This window comes from Prunus avium, chromosome 4 (assembly GCF_965620075.1).
Source record: "Prunus avium chromosome 4, drPruAviu1.hap1.1, whole genome shotgun sequence".
NCBI classification, from domain to species: Eukaryota; Viridiplantae; Streptophyta; class Magnoliopsida; order Rosales; family Rosaceae; genus Prunus; species Prunus avium.
Window position 1 is genome coordinate 11,695,778 of NC_142287.1, and position 20,484 is coordinate 11,716,261.

At 37.2% G+C, this 20,484-nt stretch overlaps 1 pseudogene across 1 annotated transcript; it reads left to right on the forward strand.

The window, feature by feature from the left end:
- The first annotated feature begins 946 nt into the window (after window positions 1-946).
- LOC110751176 (putative pentatricopeptide repeat-containing protein At3g08820 pseudogene) lies at window positions 947-8,201 on the forward strand (annotated as a pseudogene). The gene is made up of 8 exons (XR_015835258.1): window positions 947-1,099; window positions 1,196-1,786; window positions 2,827-5,490; window positions 5,626-5,758; window positions 6,885-7,294; window positions 7,377-7,421; window positions 7,503-7,559; window positions 7,723-8,201. The product of XR_015835258.1 is annotated as a putative pentatricopeptide repeat-containing protein At3g08820 pseudogene (transcript).
- The last annotated feature ends 12,283 nt before the right edge of the window (window positions 8,202-20,484 follow it).

A 20,484-nucleotide genomic window follows, 5' to 3' on the forward strand; every position in this document is an offset into this window, starting at 1 on the left:
CATAGGGCTAAATGTAGTCCATGGCTAAAAATTTAGCCCTCCAAAATATTAATTTTTTAAAGAATAGTGCACGACTAAATTTTTCCATCTCCAGCCATGCATGACTATATTTTAGGGCCCTTCCTATTTTATTATTTTGAGAAAAACTATGGTACAACACTTATATATTCCACAACTATGTATTGTTTAATTTAATTAAACTACGATTTATAGACAATATTTTTTAATATATATATATTTTAAACAAAATGAATTTAAAACATTTTAAAAGGTTTTAAATAAATAAATAAAAAATAACTTTTCAATCAATGGTTTTGACTTCCAACGATCAGAAACCAATTATATATAGATATATATATAACAAAATGAATGTAAAAATATTTAAAAAGGTTATTAAAAATAAAAATAAAAACCTAATAGCTAATTGACGTAATCGATGATGTCAACGCGTTTTTAATATTGGTTGTTGGATATGCAATTGCACGAGATGTTTCATGCTCTTGTCCACGCATGATACTTTTTCTTTTTGGAAAGCACATGCTCTAGGCCCACAAAAAAATTTGGCCTAAGCCAAAGCTTGGCTACATTTGGCATAGTTGGAGAGCTAAAGGGCCAAATGTGGCTCTCCAAATTTGGCCATAAAATTTTTTAACCCATGGTTGGAGATGAGTTTTGTATTAATTTAGGGCTATATTTGGCCTATGGCCCATGACTGGAGATGACATGAGCTCCCAAATAGTTCCAGCAGGAGCAGCATCACTTTGGCCATGTGGCAATCCCCAATTAGTCATCTAAAATATAGGAAGGGTGTTTTCAAAACCGCATACTCAAAAAAAGGGACTGATGTTCAAAAACGAAAAAAAGAAGAAAAAACAGTATAGTATAGGTACCTAAACGCAGCGTTTGGTAATAAAAACCAAAGAAAAACACCCCATTCAATTCGAGGGAATCTCATTTCTCGTACCTCTTCTGCTCTCCTTCTTCCTCCACCAGCAGACCCCAAAACCCTGAAAAACCCTGAAAAACCCGAAGCCATGATGAACAAAGGCATGAGCAGAAAACGCTCAGTCTTCAAATTTTGCTCGAATGGCTTTTTTCTGTAATGGGTTACCATTATAAACAAAATAATTCCTAGCCTTCTGTTTGATTTTTTATGTTGATGTTTTTTAATAATTAATTGTGTTTTTCCTTCTAGGCTGTAGCTTTTCAGCAATTGAATTTGAAGATTGATTATGTTGTTGGAGAGAGACTTAGAGATTTGTTTGCCTAATTGGTCTGGGTCGCTGCAATTATCCGAATTCTTGGGGCTACAAAGGAAGGTTAGCTTTTGTATTGAGATAGAGAGAGAGAGATAGAGATTGAATCACTAGTAACTCCACAAAACTCTGAAGCTTTTCGTGTGTCTTGCATCTCCTGGCCAATGGTCATGGTGTTCTGCTGTGCTATGTTTCCATTGTGGCTTGCTGATAATGGTTTATTCATAAACTGCCAGGTATTCTTGATAGGGGCATACAAATTGATAGTCTTGGTAGTATGAAGTGCTTCATATCAAAGAAATGTACTTTTTCCTCTTTCTTTGTTTCATGATTGATTGCAATTTGCAACACAGTTGGCAAATCTTTCCTCGACAGACCATTTTCTTAGATATTCAGACTGGATCAGCCATGGCCATGCTTCAGAAGGGGAATTTTTGAAGATGGTTCCATTTTGCGTATTGAGCTTTGACATTGAGTGTGCTGGCCGTAAAGGTCATTTTCCTGAGCCTACCCATGATCCTGTTATCCAGGTTCAGTTCTTTTCAATACTTATTTCTGGAATAAAATAATTAAGTGACTTACCTGTTTTATGGTATTCATTTTTTTTATGTTACTCAAAAGAGCTGTTTCCCAAATGAATTTATGTTTTTCTTCCTATAGATCGCCAACATATAGGAAGAAAAACGGAAATTTATTCACAATGTCATTACTCTCAAGTCATGCTCTCCTCTCCTCTAGTTGGTGTTGATCTCATGTTTTTTAATTACCTTGTAACTTTGATGCAACTCTATTGTTAACACTCTAAAACTCTTATCTCCACTATATATATATCAATAATGGGTAGAACGAATTATCTTATCTAGATTCAAAAATTGTTGAACAATTAGAAAGAAGAAGAAAACAAGGAAGCACTCTTATCTCTTTTCTTCTCTCTCTCTCTCTCTCTCACTTTGCCTTTCAGTATTCTCTCACTCTAATTCTTGGGAAATTGGTGGCTTTGACCTTCGCTTGTATAATTTTTGGAAAAAAAGACCCTCCCTTTAAAGCTCTGGTTAAATGGCCTCTATAAATACTTCCTATTGCCCACCTATAACTTTTTTTCACTTTCATGTTTTATGTTCTGAAATGGAGCACTATCTCTCATCTTTTATCTCTCTTCTCTGGTAAACCCTAGGCGTCTTAGGGGTCTGCTTTGCTCACAATGTTAGTTTTTATGTTTTCTGTTTGTCTGTTATGGCCATGTTGACCACCCCTGCTTTAATTGTCTTATGCAATAAAATTTCGTCTCTTCTAGAAAAAAATCACTTCTTCTTCTCTCTCTCTCTCTCTCTCTCCCCATGGATCCTTACAAGGTTCTCATTTCCTTGTATTTGTTTATCTTATGATGCCTTTAATTTGATTGATTTAAGTTTTGACTTCTTGATAAGTTTATCCTTAGTTTCTTAGCAAGCTAGCAGATTCTTATTGTTGTGTTCAATTAGATTGGTCATTTAGCGTAGCTGTAAATTTTGTCTTTGTTTTTCTTTTAGCTCATCATGGTCTTGTTTCATTTTTGTTGTATATGATGCAGCACCACCCCTCAAGTGCTTTTAATTCCCCATTATGGACCACAAATTCTGGTGCTCTAGTTTGGAACAACTCTTTTCTGACTGTTGGATCTAGAGGTAATTCATGAACATGACCAAAATTGCACATATAAGATGACCGTTGAGTTGTTGACATCCAAACTTCTCAACAGTTGAAGATAGGTTATGACAATCTTGCCCAGCAGAGTCTCCCCTGTACTTTCAAAAGCTTTGGAGACCAAGCAATGCCTACTTCAAGGCTTCAACTCCTTCAAGCACCTCAAGCATGCCCACGCTTGTCTCCTCAGCCTTGGTCTCGACCAAGACCACTATCTTCTCAACATGGTTTTGCGCTCCGGCTTCGATTTTGGGCACGTGAACTACTCTTGCCTCATCTTTCACCAAACCACACAACCCAATATTTTTCTTTGGAACACCATGATCCGTGGCCTAGTTTCTGCCGACTGCTTTGACGGGCTATCCAATTCTATAGTTCTATGCGGACAAAGGGGTTCTTGCCCAATAGTTTCACCTTCCCTTTTGTTTTAAAAGCTTGTGCCAGGCGTTCAGATTTTTATTTCGGCTTGAACATACATACCCTTGTGGTGAAAACGGGGTTTGATTTTGATGTTTATGTTAAGACCAGTTTACTGTGCTTGTATGCAAAGTGTGGGTATTTGGAACATGCCCATAAAGTTTTCAATGATATTCCTGACAAAAATATGGTTTCTTGGACTGCCATCATTTCTGGGTACATTGGAGCTGGTCAGTATAAAGAAGCTATTGATACATTTCAAAGGTTGTTGGAGATGGGTTTGACTCCTGATAGTTTTAGCATTGTTCGGGTTCTATCAGCGTGTGGTAAGTTAGGAGATTTAAGCAGTGGGGAGTGGATAGATAGATACATAACCGAGATTGGCATGGGAAAGAATGTGTTTGTGGCCACCTCACTAGTTGATTTGTATGCCAAGTGTGGACAAATGATGAAAGCGCGGGGTGTCTTCGATGGAATGCATGAGAAGGATATAGTATCTTGGAGTAGCATGATTCTGGGGTATGCATCAAATGGGCTTCCAAAAGAAGCCATAGACCTATTCTTTCAAATGCAGAAAGAAAATTTGAAACCAGATTGTTATGCGATGGTTGGGTTTCTTTCTGCTTGTGCAAGATTAGGAGCATTGGAACTCGGGGACTGGGCTAGCAGTTTGATAGATAGACATGAATTTTTTATGAACCCTGTTCTTGGTACAGCTTTGATTGATATGTATGCCAAATGTGGGAGCATGGTTCAAGCTTGGGAAGTCTTTCAAGGGATGAAGAAAAGAGACCATGTGGTTTGGAATGCAGCAATGTCTGGGCTTGCTATGAATGGACATGTCAAAGCTGTTTTCGGACTCTTCGGACAAGTTGAGAAGAAGGGGATTCGAGCTGATGGGAACACATTCATGGGCCTACTTTGTGGGTGTTCTCATGCTGGTCTCGTTGATGAAGGCCGAAGGTATTTCAACAACATGAGTAGTGTCTTTTCCTTGACTCCTACAATTGAGCATTATGGATGCATGGTGGATCTTCTTGGCCGTGCTGGCTTGTTGGATGAAGCTTATAACTTAATCAAAACTATGCCAATGAAGGCTAATTCCGTCGTTTGGGGAGCGTTGTTGGGTGGATGTAGGCTACACGCGCATATCCAATTTGCTGAACTCGTACTGAAACAACTCATTGAGTTAGAACCATGGAACTCAGCACATTATGTTCTCCTGTCAAACATTTACTCTGCAAGTCAAAAATGGGATGAGGCAGCATACACTAGGTCAAGAATGAATAAGCAAGGGATGAAGAAAATCCCCGGTTGCAGTTGGATCGAAGTGAACGGGGTTGTTCACGAATTCCTTGTTGGAGACAAGTCCCACACATTGTCTGAGAAGATATACACAAAGCTCGATGAGTTGGCTAAGGAACTGAAACTAGCAGGTTATGTTCCAACCACAGACTTTGTGTTGTTTGACATAGAAGAGGAGGAGAAGGAGCATTTCCTTGGTTGTCATAGTGAGAAGCTGGCTATTGCATTTGGTCTCATCAGCACTGCTCCTAAAGATACAATTCGAGTTGTGAAGAACCTTTGTGTATGCGGCGATTGCCATGAGGCCATCAAGCTCATCTCCAAGATTACAGAGAGACAGATAATTCTTCGGGATAATAACAGATTCCATTGTTTCGTTGATGGTTCATGTTCATGTAAAAATTATTGGTAAAATTTGATTAAAATAACACAATTTTGATACCAACCCTTTGGTGCCACTAATCCCAAAGATGATCAACAATTTTAATTGTAGGGAAATTGGTGACTTTGACCTTAGCTTGTATACTTTTTTGAAAAATGACCCTCCCTCTAAAACTTTTGGTTAAATGGCCTCTAGAAATACTGCACCTGTAACTTTTTTTTCACTGTCATTTTTTATGCTTTGAAATGGAGCCCTATCTCTCATCTCTCACTTCTCCTCTCTTCTCTGACGAACCCAAGAGGCCCCAAATTCATCTTAAGCTGCCAATCTCTGTCTCTGTCTCTCTCCAGGTAGCCATAGTTGCAGCGCTGGATTACTGGTCCAAAAACTCATTCTGGGCAAACTTGAATTCAGGAGACAATTTCTAATATTAAATTACACTGGAGGGTATGAGAAAGTTTGTTCCTTTTTTATTTCCTCTCTCCTTCTGTGATTTATTTGGTTCTACTTCTGCAGCTCCTCTTAGATTACATTGTTTACCTGCTTTTGGATGTCTATTTATTTATTTATTTATTTTTTCAGACTCAAGTTAGAAAATGTTCTGACTCCGCAGACTATTATTAGGAGATGGAAAGATTTTTCGATGCAACTGTTTGAGACCAAAGTTTGGGAAGCTTTGAGTCAGAACTATATCCGCAGGGAAGACTGAGAATGGGTGATTATCACTATCAATTCTTGGTTATCTTCAAATTAGTGGTGTACCATAATCTTCGCTAATCGGTCTTGTCCTGCTCTACTTGTTTTATTTAAGTTCCTGGAAAGAAAATTGGAATTGTATCTATGTTCACTAACACGAGCAATTCAAGCATTTCAAAATGTTTGGGTAATTTATTACTTTTTTTGAAGAGTAGGATAATAACTATAATGAGTTTGCATAGCCAGTTATCTTCATTGAAAATTCCATTCTTACAGAGAAGAAATCTAATCATTTTCCAATTATTCTGGCTAAAACCATTTTGCTCGTTTATTTATTTATTTTTTATTTTATAGTTTTGTTTAGTAGTTCTAGACCTCAGGTAGATAATGTAAAGGTTCCAAAATTGATTATTAACTTGTTACACAGTTTGAAAGGTGAGATTTCAAGGAAGAGTAAATCTGCCCCAACATTGTTATCTTTCCTTTTCTTTTTTCTTTTTTTAATAAATCATTGATGGCGTCGTTTAATACTGGCATCATCCAACCTTCTATCCATTACTATATAATATATGCTTGGTTTTTCAGAATGTTTTGTATTTGGGTGATTGATTTGGTTTGCTTCTGCTGGGTTTTTTTTTCTTTTTTTGGGGTTTGATTTGGTGAGTTCAGAATTTGGTACAATAACTTCAATTTTATGAGTAGGAGCATAAGTCTGAGCATGTCTAAGAATCTTTTCTGCGAATCACTAGGAGAATCTTTTCTGTCTAAGAACACCAAGTAATCTACGCAAGCATACTTGAAATCTGTAAGCTCCAACTTAGTCTCTCCCACAATGTAGCTGGGATCTGTAAACCCATAAATAAGCACACATCTTATAGATGTTTACAAAGAAATAAACCTTCACATGGCATCTAAATGCATAGGGAGAAAAGTAAAAAAAAAAACCAACAGTACCTTGGGTTTTTGGGTGCATTCTATTCTTTCCTTTGGTTCTTTGTATCTAGATTTCTGTTGTTTGCATGGGTTATTGTCATGTATGTGTGAAATTATTACATTGGTTACTGTGGAGTTTTTGTGGAATCTTGTATATCTCACTCATCAGGGAAGTTGACATTACTTATGACGACCCTCTCATCTGTTAACAGGTGGTTCTGAAGGTTTATGGTGTCATCCTATTACCAGAAGGACTTATTGAAAGCATTCCTGAAGTGTATGCCCTCTCGAGGGTAACTCATGCGGATTCAGCTTTTTTCTGCATCTCTCCCACACCCGCAAGTGATAAGTTTCCAATGAAGTTTCCATTTGTTTTTGCTTTAATCAAGAAGCATTAGGCGATGCGATGGAATTTCTTTCCATGGGAAACCATTGTTTTTTTTTAATTTTTTATTCTTTATATTTCTGGTTTATCTTTATGCATATGTTAATACTGGAGTCTTATTCCTTACAGGAGATTCGTGGTTTGCATAGTCAAGTTTCTGCTGATAAGATTTCTTCTCAACTTTCTCCTCGGGCATCTGCGTTGTTTGAATTCTTGCCACCCTTCATCAAGAAACAGGTTCCAATTTGCCTTTATACTTTAATGATCATATGTCATGTGGTCAATCTTGATGAATAATAGGGTCTATTTTTTGTTACAGGTGCTCCTTTTGCCTGAATCAGTTGACTCTGCGCAGCTATCCCAGGTAATTGGCTGCAGATATATCTATTCTTGTTAATGGAACTACTCATCGATAGAACCTTGATCCTTTTGTTCTCTTGTACAGATTGAGACAGAGAAAATCATTGCACATCTTGTAGAGGTGGAGATGAATACGCGTCTGGTATGATCTCTCTCTGTCTCTGTCTCCGAGAGAACCAACTGGACCTTGATTTCATTTATTTTATTCCTGATGATATATTTTTTTAATCTGCATGTCCAAATTTATTTTATTTTTCATTTGTATTTTCCATCTGTCTCTGTCACCGGGTACCATGTTCTTGCAGCTGGTTTGAATGGTTACATGGAAAACTACAACTAGAGGAATCCTGTGAATAAGTGGCGTTGTGGTGCTGCTCCAATTACAGCTTTCATTTAAATATTTATTTTCGATGATTTTCTTACCTGGCTTTTCGGTTCCTTGAGGTGTATTGATTTAGGAGATTGACTCCTTTGACTGCATTTGGTTGAATTGTTAGGCGATGATGACTGTTAAGCGTTGGTCTCAAAATCCTGAGGCTGCTTCAATTGGAAAACCTTTTCATCCAGCTATTGTAAAGTTGGAAGGCAAAGAACATGAGTAAGTCATGATATGGGCCTTGTTTACATGAAACCCAAGCATGGAAATCTGAGAATAGTCACCCCTCATTTCAGACGGCTGTTTTCGACCAAATTTTTTTTTTCACACAGCTGTTTTGACTTTGGTCGCCGGTTGTTGAGACAAACTGCTACAAACTTCATGTTGGATGATATCTTCAAAATCTAAGCCCTCCTTCAGTTTGTTGGTTGATGAACAAAAGTTATACCTCGCAAGTGGGGTGGGCATCGGAACTGAAGAACCAATCAACCGAACCAAAACGGGTTGGAAAAAACTGAAAAAAACCGTGTTGATCAAAAAGTCAAACTCGATTCAAAAAATCGAATCTGTTCTAGTTTTGGTTCTATACCCCAAAAAATCGGCCTGACCAAATTAAAAAATACGCTTCATATCACAAAACGTTCCCAAGGTATATGAAACTATCAAATTGCATCCTTAATGTTTTTTTTGTGTCATTCATGGTCCCCGCTCTCCGTTAGTTTGCTGACGTGACATGTATATATCACAAAACATCCCTGAGATTCATGCATCTATCACAAATGGTCCCTGTGAAATTTTTTAATTTAAAATTCATAAAATTTGGTTTTCTTTTTAAATTTATTTAAAAATATATATTGTATTTTAAATACACATGACAATATATTTTCGAAGATGTGGGCTCTACATATATGCCGCATCAACAAACTAATGAAGTTTTTTTATAAATAATTTAAAATAATTTAAATTTTAAAAATGAAAAAATCATTTATATAAGGATTTTAACCTTGAGGACCATTTATGAACTTTAAACCCTTGGTTTTTTCATTTTTAAGTTTTATGAACCCTAAACCCTTGGTTTTTTCATTAATTTTTTTTTTATAGAACTCTATTAGTTTGTTGATGTTGCATATATGTGGAGCCCACTTCTCCAATAATATAGTGTCACGTGTATTTAAAATACAATATATATTTTTCATTAAAAAATTTAAAAATTTCACAGGGACCATTTGTGATAGGTGAATGAACCTCATGGATGTTTTGTGATATATACATATGTCACGTCAGCAAACTAACACAGTTTTTGACAAAACATAACGGTATGGACTATTTGTGATCATACATACTAACCTTGAGGACCATGAATGACAAAAAAAAAAATTAAGGATGCAATCTGATAGTTTCGTAAACCTTAGGAATGTTTTATGATATTAAGCCTAAAAAATATATAATTTTAATATTTATTTATATATTGTTAGACTTCTCCACAAACCTCGACTCCGAAAGACTGTATCAGCAGTTTATAAAAAAAAAAAATTGTTGCGATTATAATTTCATCAACTTACAATAATAATTTAGTTGTGATGGTTAAAGTCGGCCCTAGCAAGTCAAACTCGTATCTTTGGATGTGTCATCCCATTTGACACCTCTACTTGAGGGCATGTCACGAATGTCATAAATTCGGCCCAAGGCCTTTGGCCATCCCCAATGAGGGCTCTATTTGGGGCTCAACCACCACAAGGCTCCAATATATACAAACTCTCTTTAAAAAGGCATCCCCAATGATGCAAATTTGGGGCTCTAAAACTTAAAGCCCAACCGGAGTAGTAGCTAAATGTATGAGCTTGGTTGAAGCCCTTGAAAACGAGTGGGACCCACCAATTGAAAAAGCTGCAGCCCACTTTTGTGCTATTTCTCACTTGACTGCAACTGTACAAGGCATACTTGCCTTAAATTTGGTTTTTCATTTGCATGTTGGCCCACATTAACCAAATTTACAAAGCTGTGTCAACATCTCTATTCCAACAGAAATAAACGGGCAAATTTATGTCCAACGACTATATTCCAATGGATATAAACGGACATTGTGTCTTTTTTTTTTTTTCTTTAATAAATAGATTTGCAACTCAATTCTCCCTATAAATATCCATCATATCTCTCATAATTTTTACACACCACAACATCTTTATCACTCTTGCTCAATTTGTCAAATTTTTTCACTCACTAAATTATTTAATTTTTTGGGATGACCATCGTATCTATGAAATAAATTGTTGATTTCCAAATCTTGTCCAAATTTTGATTTTTTTTGGTTGAAATGTTCACAAAAAAAAAAAAAAAAAAAAAAAACTAACATAACATGAACAAACATTAAAGTAAAATAGTTAATCAAAAAAAAAAAAAACCACGTAAATCAAATTACATCATAAAAAAATATAGAGCCTCCCATTGTGGGAGAGATTCCTTTAGAGCCCCAAAAATTCCATCAGAGCTCTAAATGGGGCTCTATAAACCCTTTTTAGAGCCCCAACCATTGGGGATGGCCTTATAGACCAACATGTTTAAAGCCTATTTAATATACTATAATTACTTTAAGAAAATAAATAAATAATACACAATATTAGGATATTTATATATTAAATATAAGTCTATTTGCTTTTTCTAATAATAAGTTTTAAAAATCAATGCTTTCCTTATAAATAAACTAATGTTTTTATTCTTTAAGTTTCAATGTTTTAAATGCAAACAAGAATGTACCCCTTCTCTTTAAACAAGAGCCATGATTTCTTTTCTTAACAAATAAGAATTTTGTTAGTATATACATAATTATTAAAAAAATATTGAAATGAAATGATAAAGAAAATTACAAAAAAATACAATACATAAGTTAAGCTTGGAACTTGTCCAATTATTCAATTCAAAATTAAAAGGAGAAAACTCAAAAAAGGCCATTATTATTTAAACTTATAGCTTAAATTAATTACCCAAGGCAATTGTCAACATGATCAACAATCCATGGAATTGAATTCTACAATTCCTATAACATAGCATATAGCAATTGAGATTTTGACAAAAAAGAAAAAGAAAAAAGCAATTGCGGTTTTCAAGAAAGCTAGCATTTACAACCCAATATTCAAAGCAACTTTTACGAGTTAGGGAATGCTAGCAATCTTCTCTCTAACCTTCTCCTTTTTTCTTATGACATGTGTCATTATCCTTATACTTAAAACAATGTAATTAATGCATCACACAAGCTAATTTTTGTTTTTCAAATTTATCCTTATTAAATGTATTGGTATTTTTACAACTTTATTACCACCTTATTAAAAATATATATAAATAAGAACAATGACAATTTTATTTATTTATTTTAAAAAGTGTCTTCTTCTTTTTTTCAAAGAGAACCTTTTTTTTTTCCGCAACAAAAATGATATCACTTCCATGAATAGTCATTTGACGAAAAAGATGTTTTAAAGATATTATTTTCAGGTAGCTATAAGAAGAAAAAAAACATAACAGTAAAACATAAATATTAATAACAATAAACATATCAGTAAAAGAAACTAGTGTTGAGGCCCAAAAAATCCAAGGTTGGGCCCAAAAATATTCCTGGCCCAGTGCGATACCTTATTGAGACAGAACCCGATTGAAGCACATGAAAGTTCGTCATATGCGTTTGCACACGTGCCATGCCAAGCAAACAAGCAACACGCCATGCTACAAGCTTAAGTGGGCCCAAGCCACGCAAATGCCTAGGGATTACTGAGCGGGTTGTGGTATGGATGGTTACGAGCATTCACGAGGCCCATTGATGAGCCAAGAAGTGGAAGTTTTGGGCTACCTGGGAGCACCAAAACTCAAGTCCATTTCTTGAGCCCAAACATATGGGTAAGCAAAAGAGAGAGAAAAATGACCCAACGCCTTAGGAGAATGTCCAATAGCCTGCGATGCTTAAGAAAATCCCGCACCAGCTAAAACACCCAGCGCCTTGTCAAAAAATGAAGCAAACAAGCTACTTCCAGCAACTTGACGAAACTATGAAGCCTTAGCTGGTTGCTGGAAATAAAATGCCAATGACCCAATATCTTAGAAAAAGCCCAACCCAGTACCTTATAAAATATCTAGCATTGTCAAAAGCCTCAGAACCAAGTCAAATAGCAAGCCATTGCAAAACCCAACGGAGATGCATAAGAATACCCATTAGACTAACGCCTTTACCCCTGTTTCTTTCTTCTGCAAGCTTTAATAGGAAAACCAGAGTAAAAAGAGGGTAGCGCCTCACCCACATAAAGAAATCCAGCCGTGTGAAGATCTTGGAACCCCAAAAAGGCTTCATGCCTAGGTGCGCAGGCTAGGGAAGTTTCACCAAATGGGGTTGAAATGGAAGAAAGTGAAGGGAAAGGGAGAGAGAGGCCTGATAAAATTGAGGGTTCCAGCGCCTATAAAAGGAGGCACCTTCTACCCAGCAAAGACACGATCATCCAAAGCGCGACCAAGCTTTGTCAAGCGACTGGGAATTTACTCAAGACACCCCATTCTTTATTTCCATCTCTACCTCTCTTCCTTAGTCAAAAATCTCTTCAAATTTCTTCCCTTTGCCCTGAATATTTGTTTCCATAAGAAATTCACGCTTTTGTCTCTCTCTCAGATTGCTAAACTTGTGAAGGCTTAGTTCCCATGCCACAAACTCCTCAAGCCAAGCCATTCCATTGCTAATCTGTCATGTTTATTTGGTTTGATTGGTGAAAGAATCCAAGGTGTTTTCTAAGGTTGTCACTACTCCTTTCAAAACTCCCTTGGAGCCCGGTCTTTGAACTCAGAAACATGGGCAATCTCATCTGTTCATCCTTTACAGCAACCCAAGCCCATTCGTCTGGCTGCTGGAAGAAAAAGACCCCTACATAAATTGGCGACTCTGCTGGGGACCAAGCTGCCATCTTCACCAATGCCTCCAAAGAAGAAGACCAGAAGTAATAAATCAGAGAAAATAAAGAGATAAGAACATTCCCTCTTTCTTTCTTTGTTTTTTCCTTTTGTTGGCTATCTACTTTGCAAAACAAACATAATATAGATTACTCACATGCTCCCTTTGTTTGTGTCTTAGATCTCCATTCCCAAGCAAAAAAAAGACCTTGTAAGAAGGCCGAGGGCTTTGGCAAATCCATTATTCATGCCATTGAGCAAGCTACACATGCAAACCCCAAAATACTTAGGGGCTTCGTGCCAAGTAAATTTTTTCAAAAAAAAAAGAGCCAAACGCAGGCCAAGCATCTGATAAAGAGAAGCCATCTTCTCTTACCAACAGAGGAGACTTGGTTAACTCTAGAACAATATAGCCATATCTTGCACAAAACTACGCACGCTCTTCAACTTAAATTGAACAAGTCCTCTCCGAAACACTGCTTGCATTGCCTCCATCTTTGGCACTACCCACAGGATGCCCCGACTCTCTATGCCAATGTCGGTTCCACAATCCACATGCCATCTATTGGAGGCCAACAAAAAAGATAAGAAAATCCCTTTTTTTTCCTACCGTTTTAGATTTCACAATAAAATATATATTATTGTGCTATATGCCATTACATTTATACTTGCAAAAATAGCACGAGCATATCATCTATTCAAATGTAAACATGTATTGATAAATTTCCTTCATTATATATATATATTATGTTTTAGGCCAATACCAACATGGTAAAGTTGGACTATTCAGCTTCCTTTATTTCTTGTCTTTCACTTTGATAGGAATACAAACCCTAGGCATTTACACACTACCAAAAGCACGAGCATCAATACATGCTTTAATTATTGCCAAAGCATCCCATGCTTGCATATTACTGAAAGCTACCTATGTTGGTTTTAATATTGATGTGTGATTCATTCGTTGTTTAATGACGTTGGATGACATCCATTTAAAATCGACAAATATTAATTTGCAAGCTGCAACACATACATTATTTTAACCACCATCTCCTTTGGTCATGCAGAAATTATATATCTGTCAAGCACTCTGTTCTTCCCAAGACGATGAGTACATTCCTCTACACCTCAAGCCTCAAGGAGCATGGAACCCTATGTTCCTGTACCCATCAGACAAATCTCTCTCTAATGCTGAACTTGTGGGCACTTAGCTCACACACCATAAGCCAAGCTCTGATTCCCTATGCCAAGCTCATATAGTCTATGTATCAACTCATGCAGCCATGTCATAGAAATTCAAAAAACCGCTAGAAGAGCAGTCGGAGGAGTGGCTGGAAGAAGAACAAAGCCAAGCTTGTCATAGAAATCCAAACACCACTACTGGAAGAGCCGTTGCCAGAAGCACACCAAACATTAGATGAGGATGACAAATCATCTAGTGACTACAATTCACACAAAAGAAAAGACAAGGAGATGTCCTTGCCACTACCGTGCAAAGATGAAGAATTCCATGCCATTCTTGATACAATGTTTGTTCATGGTGCAATCAACCCCCTCAGACCCTACAAAGTCCCAATCGGGGAAGAAAAGGGCGATTTGAGATATTGTCATTATCACCAGTTTGTGGGACATCCAACCACTGCTTGTCAAACTTTGAGGAAGATCTTGCAAGCCGAGATACATAACGGAACTCTTGAGCTACTCTTTAAGAGGCAAGCTATTGACAAAGACCCCTTGCCAAAACGAAGGGGAAAGGAGACGACTGTTGTCATTACATGCTTTGATGACTTGCTCGACGACGACGTTGTGTGCCACCCGTTGAAGAATGACCCAAAGCCATCGGAGGCTATTTGGGAGCCTTGTGGAAACATAGACAAAGCTTACTGGTGTAAATATTCAAAAACTTCAAGTTATAACACCCTATGACCACTTGCTGATGGATGGGAGGATGATTCCAGCAGCAAAGTATTCACATCAGACATGCTGGAAGAATGCCACTTGGGGGCTTCATTTGGTCGGCAAGATTATCAAGAGATAGTTGCCGTAACCTCTCATAACCTCACAGAAGTTGAAGAAAGTGTGATGGGTTATGAGCCGCAAATCACTTTTTGATTAGTTGGGTTATGAGTCGCAGGCAAGTAAAGCAGTAGCTGTGACTCTGTTAAATATCTCTGCAGAGCATGGCATCCTGGTGCAACACATGCCAAATACATGCCAACCTAAGCCACAAGCTTTCATGCTATTGCAAGTCATGCACACTCCTTGGCTCTTTCATACTTGGGGGCTTAATTTGATTGGAGTATTCATCAATGCAAAATGGCTCAAAGCCTTACTACTACTGAGTTGCTTTTGCACCTATCCTTTTGCTTTTGGCTTTTTCAAATTTATTTAAAAAATGAACTCCTTATGTGTTTTCACCCTATGCTTTCACAACTTTTGTAGAATACACCACCATTATGGCATGCCAAGGTGTAAGATGATATTTGCAATGAGAATGGAGTATTTTGGAAAAATAAAAAAAAAGCCTGTAGAATTTTTTCCTTGCAAAGCCTATAGTATTTTGCAACTTTTACAAAATATGTTCTTTGAAAAAAAAAAAAAAATAGACAAGCAAACTTTCCTTTAAAAAGCTAAGCCTCTCAGTAGTAATAATACCAAGAAAAGCCACCTAGATGGGATCCCAAGCTGTTAACAAGCATCATGCACAAGCAATATCATGTGTCAATCTTGAAGAAAAAAAAGTGAGGTCATGCAATCAAGGAAAATCTCATTGACACCACCGACCACTGCTCATTGCCAAAAGTTTGGCAAACTCGATGTTGCCGGCCATGTAAATCTACCATTGCCTATGGTCAAATAGCCAAGCACCACCTAATGAAATCACCACTACAAAAGAAACTAGGAGGTCAAGAAGCTGCCATTGCCTATCCTCCGTTCTTCGCACTACGCCCACGCTGTTGCGCAGCTCATCGTCTCAGCACACCCATTTCGACTAGAATCTACAAAGAGATAAGATATATTTTTCCTTAAATGGTTTTATATTAAAATATTACATCTCGTCATGCCAAATATACCATCATATCTTGATACAGGATGATAATTTATCCTCATATCTAACAGTTTTCAAGTGCATTTACTAAATTAATATGACATAATGCCTTTACTATGTCAATAGTTTAGTACTTCAAGTATCTTTGATTGGTTATTTGTTCATCATCTCTATGCTAAGGGCAAACATGCTTTCATACGACACCACCTTGTTATCACCTTTTTGCTTACATGATTATTATCTCTGTGCATGAACTAGATAACAAGCATGATGGCTTTTAGATTAAAAGAGACATATGCCACTCCATGATGATCATTTTTAACTCTTATATTATTCTTATAGTATGATGCATTATAATTGTACCATATGCTACCACTCTATGCATTATACTCTTTAATGTCTGGTTAATGTCTACCACTCTAATAAATCATGGCTTTATTTCATTTTAAATGCCAAAGCTATCATCCCATAGCATCGTCAAAATTATTATTTTGGCTACTATAGTATTGATATATCGAAATATTAAAAGGTTGTTGCCTAATATTACAATTTTTCATAGGTCGCATGTAGCATGTGTCATGTGATTTTGAGACATCACGCCACACTCTGGTCAGGACGTAAAAATGAAAGACATCTTCTTTCTCTTTCCGGCGCCTCTCACTGCTCATGGAGGAATGAGGATTAAATAACTAAGGAAGTCTTGCAAAAGCATTAAAGCAGTGCATCAGGGCTTTGTTTAAGGATTCTGCTAAAATTTTGGCAACATGTACCTTGCACCTACCACAATCCAACCTATTAAAATCTCAAGCAATTTATGCATTTCATTATTTCCAACCAAGCAAAGTGTACAAAACAAGCTGAAACTTATTGTCTCAATACATTCCAAATCCCAACAGTTCATGCATAACCATACCATGTTTCAAGGTTCCAACAACATGAGCTTTAGATTATCCAAAAGAAATACAATCCCAGCCAAACAAATTGGTACACACCAAAGATTAGTGCAACCTATGTTTTCCAAATGTATGCAGAGATACCAATATGCAATTCAGCCATGCCTTGTTGCTGGAAGACTCTGTAGATGCTCATGCTCAAGCTTTGATAAGGGTCAGGCACGAGGAGAGACTGAGGCAATTAGTGAAACACTGTAGGATGCAATGAACAAGGGGGCTTCTCTTTTAATTGCCTCCTACTTCTTGCAAGCAAGCATAAAACTTTCTGATGATGACTTGGGGGCTCTTGCCAAGTACAAGCCACAAGGGGGCTTCATCCTAACCCATCAAATCCATGCCAAGCAAATGGATTTTCTCTTTTATTTGTTTTGGCCCAAGCAAACCATCAAACAATAATCCGCATACCTAGCCATTTTTGAAAGAAATCAAATTTTCGAGTCATTATACTTCCACAACCAAACTCAAGCTTTTGTCCCCAAAACATGCTCATAATAGCAGCCAGAGACAATACTCGAGCTGCTGTAAATGGTACAACCCATGCTACTGTAGTTGTTACAACCCCAGGCTGCTGTAGCTGTTACACCCCAACAACTATAGCTAGCACCCAAGTTGTTATGCAAATAATCTTATAAGGATATATTACTAAATCTGGCTTTAATGCCTCCATCATTTACTAAGCCTCATCATCAAAGCATTACTATCCAAGTTGGTATGCTTTCACTACAAAAGAGCTTAAGGAGGTTCTGCAATAAAGTTCTTGTGGGGGGACTTTGTACACTAGCAATATCCACCCACTGGGGCTCACGTAATAAAGAGGAAATGAAGCTTCAATTGTGAAGGTATCCAACTATGCAATTATGAAGAAAACAAGCATCCAAGCCCTTGCACGAATTAGAGTTGTTGAGCAAGCAGGAGTGTACATAACTTCTTCGAGCACCATAGACACTCATTTGACAACCATAAGATGCCCATGTTTGTCACTGCCATATCAAGAACGTGCCATACCAGTAAAGCATGCCACATGACATTGAGCCCAAGTTATGGAAAATCAAGGAGCAATTTCAATAGCTCTCAAGACATGAAAGGAGGATACAACTTCATACCATGCCGCTGGAGGTTGCTGAAGACTTTTTCGGTTTACTTTAGGCCTCTACGAATTTCATGCTAACTTCATCCAAGCATTGTAAAGCCTCAAGCATCAAGCTACAATAGACATGCTAGCCAAGTTACTTCATGCAAAGTGAAGCAAAATTTAAGAAAAGAAAGAAAACCAAGCAACAAGTGACAAGCTAAAATGCCACGAGCTCATTGCGAAACCTATCTACTTAACTCTCTGCATTAGTACAAGTACTACATGCAACTACAGAAAGACAAGTATCATGCCCTACAAAAAGAGACTTGACAAATCAAACAAACCATGCTTCAAGCACTAACAACGTGCTATTGTCCTCATCTTGTTATGGCTCTTCTTTATTTCCAAAGTACAAACCACCAAAAACCAAATTCCCTATGTCCTTTGCTAAACCAGCAAACCTGCAATTAAGACAAGAATCAAACTTTAACGGCCGAAAAACACAAAACACTTTTGTTCAAACTTCTTATCCAGCCTTCCTTATTTAAGCCCATCTTGTGTAGTAGGAAAACTTACGAGCTATTGCATCATGCCAAGCAGAATCGCTAACCCAAGCCACATGCCAAGCAAATTACAATATGTTGGGAAAGCAATCCAAGAATTATCAAGATCATTCAAATAGGTCCAAGCCATAATAAAATGTTTCAAGCCATTTGGACATATGCCTAAACGCATGCCAAATCATTGCAGTCAAAACACTTAAGCAAGGCTACCATGCAAGGAACCGAAAAGAAGAACCATGAAACTTCAATTTCCTTCTTTATGGAGCTCCTTACAAACGTAAGAGGAAAAGGGAGCGACGCTTACCACAGCTCTCTCTCACGTTTCTCTTCCGGCAGCTCGCCAACAAAAAAAAAAAGAAAAAAAGAAGAAAAAAAGGGGGGGTACAACTCAATGTTGCGTAGATACAGCTGCACCAAAATGGATTCAGCTGCATCCTCAACTTGTGATACTCGCAAGTGCACGAGCCATTCGGTATTATAGCGTATGTAAGTGCGAGGTCGATCCCACGAGGATTGGTGATTGAATGATTCAATTCATTTTCCCTACACAAAACAGAAATGAAAAAGAAGGGAAATAAATAAAACAAGGAAGAAAGAAAATAACTAACTCAAGCAGATAAGTTCCCAAGTTCAATTAGATTAACGGATTGATTCTAGCTAATGTATGATTAAGCCATGGTGTGTGGTCATAACCTTGTGTTCCTAATTCCCTAATTTGATCATTTGTTGTCTAACCTAAAATTAAGCATTAGGAACCCATTAAGCATAGAAGAACAATTTAAACAACCAAGCATGTATCTAATCCCTGTTGTCGAATGTCCATACATACTCTTCCTATTCATAGTTCAATTCGAATTAAAGTATGGTGTCTACTCTTAATTCAAACCAAGATAGCTAACATGCAAGCCTAAATGGTGATCAATCATTCAAACTAGCATATTAACTTATAAGCATAATGAATAAGAACAAAAATCATAATTGAAACTTGGAAACTAATCAAACTTGAAACTAAAGAAAAGAATTTACATAACAATGAAAATTAAAGTAGAACTTGGAAAGACTTAATGGAAAATTTCAGCACAAAGATCTCATTATAACAATTGAAAACTAGAAAGAGAAACTAAGAGAATTTGAGGGAGAGAAGGGAAGGGAGCTCTAGAGAAGTGTTTGAGAGCTCCCCCCCTTGGGGTGTGTTTACAAGCTTAGAGAACTTCCCTATTTATAGGCCTAGGGGAAGTGAAAATCTGAATTCAATATGGCTAATGCATACAACACTTGTTTTATAAAATCTGAAATGGTTGATGCACTTGTATTAGAAAATCTAAATTGGGTGATGCACTTGTATTAGAAAATCTTGAATTGGTTGATGCACTTCACCAATAGATCCCACCAGCACCCCTAGCTCATCTTCATGTCACCATGACCAAGCTTCCAACCAGAAATGATAGCTCATACCTAGCTCACCATGACCAAGCATCCAACCAGCACATGCTGAGGTCAGCATGACCAGCAACTTCAAGGGCTTACAACTTGGGCTTCTCTTAATCAAATTAGGACTTCAAGCACTCGAAATTGAAGTTCAGAATGTCTTCTTTCCAGCCATATGTTATTTGGGCCAATCCAAGGTCGGAGGAAGAAGTTAAGGCCGAAACAAATTGCTAACTCATTTTCCGCGCTGATAAGATCCATCCTGAGCATGGTTCTGTGTTTGCTAGGTAACGGACTCCAGATTTATCCAATGGGGCTGAATTTTGGATATGTTGTAGTACACACCAATTGGAACAACCTTCATGAAGAATGTGGCCTCATTCGAGCTATGTAGGTTGCTGAAACAAAGCTTGCAATATGACCTACGGAACTGGACTGGCAGGGGGCTGTAGCCAAAATGAGTTTGTCTTTTAAGCTCTTCATCCATTCATCCAAATTAGGCCTTAACATGCTTGAATTGCATGAATTATGCTCTCTTGCTCTATTTGCCTACAAAACACACAAAGGGAGGCAAATAACTTAGAAATCTAAGAAACTAAGCAAAAGAAGTAAGTAAATAGGGCATGTATATGTATGAAATTATGAGCTTAACACTCAAGCCCAAGTGCAATCAACTGTGGTAAAGATCGATATGCCCTGTAGCTTCAAA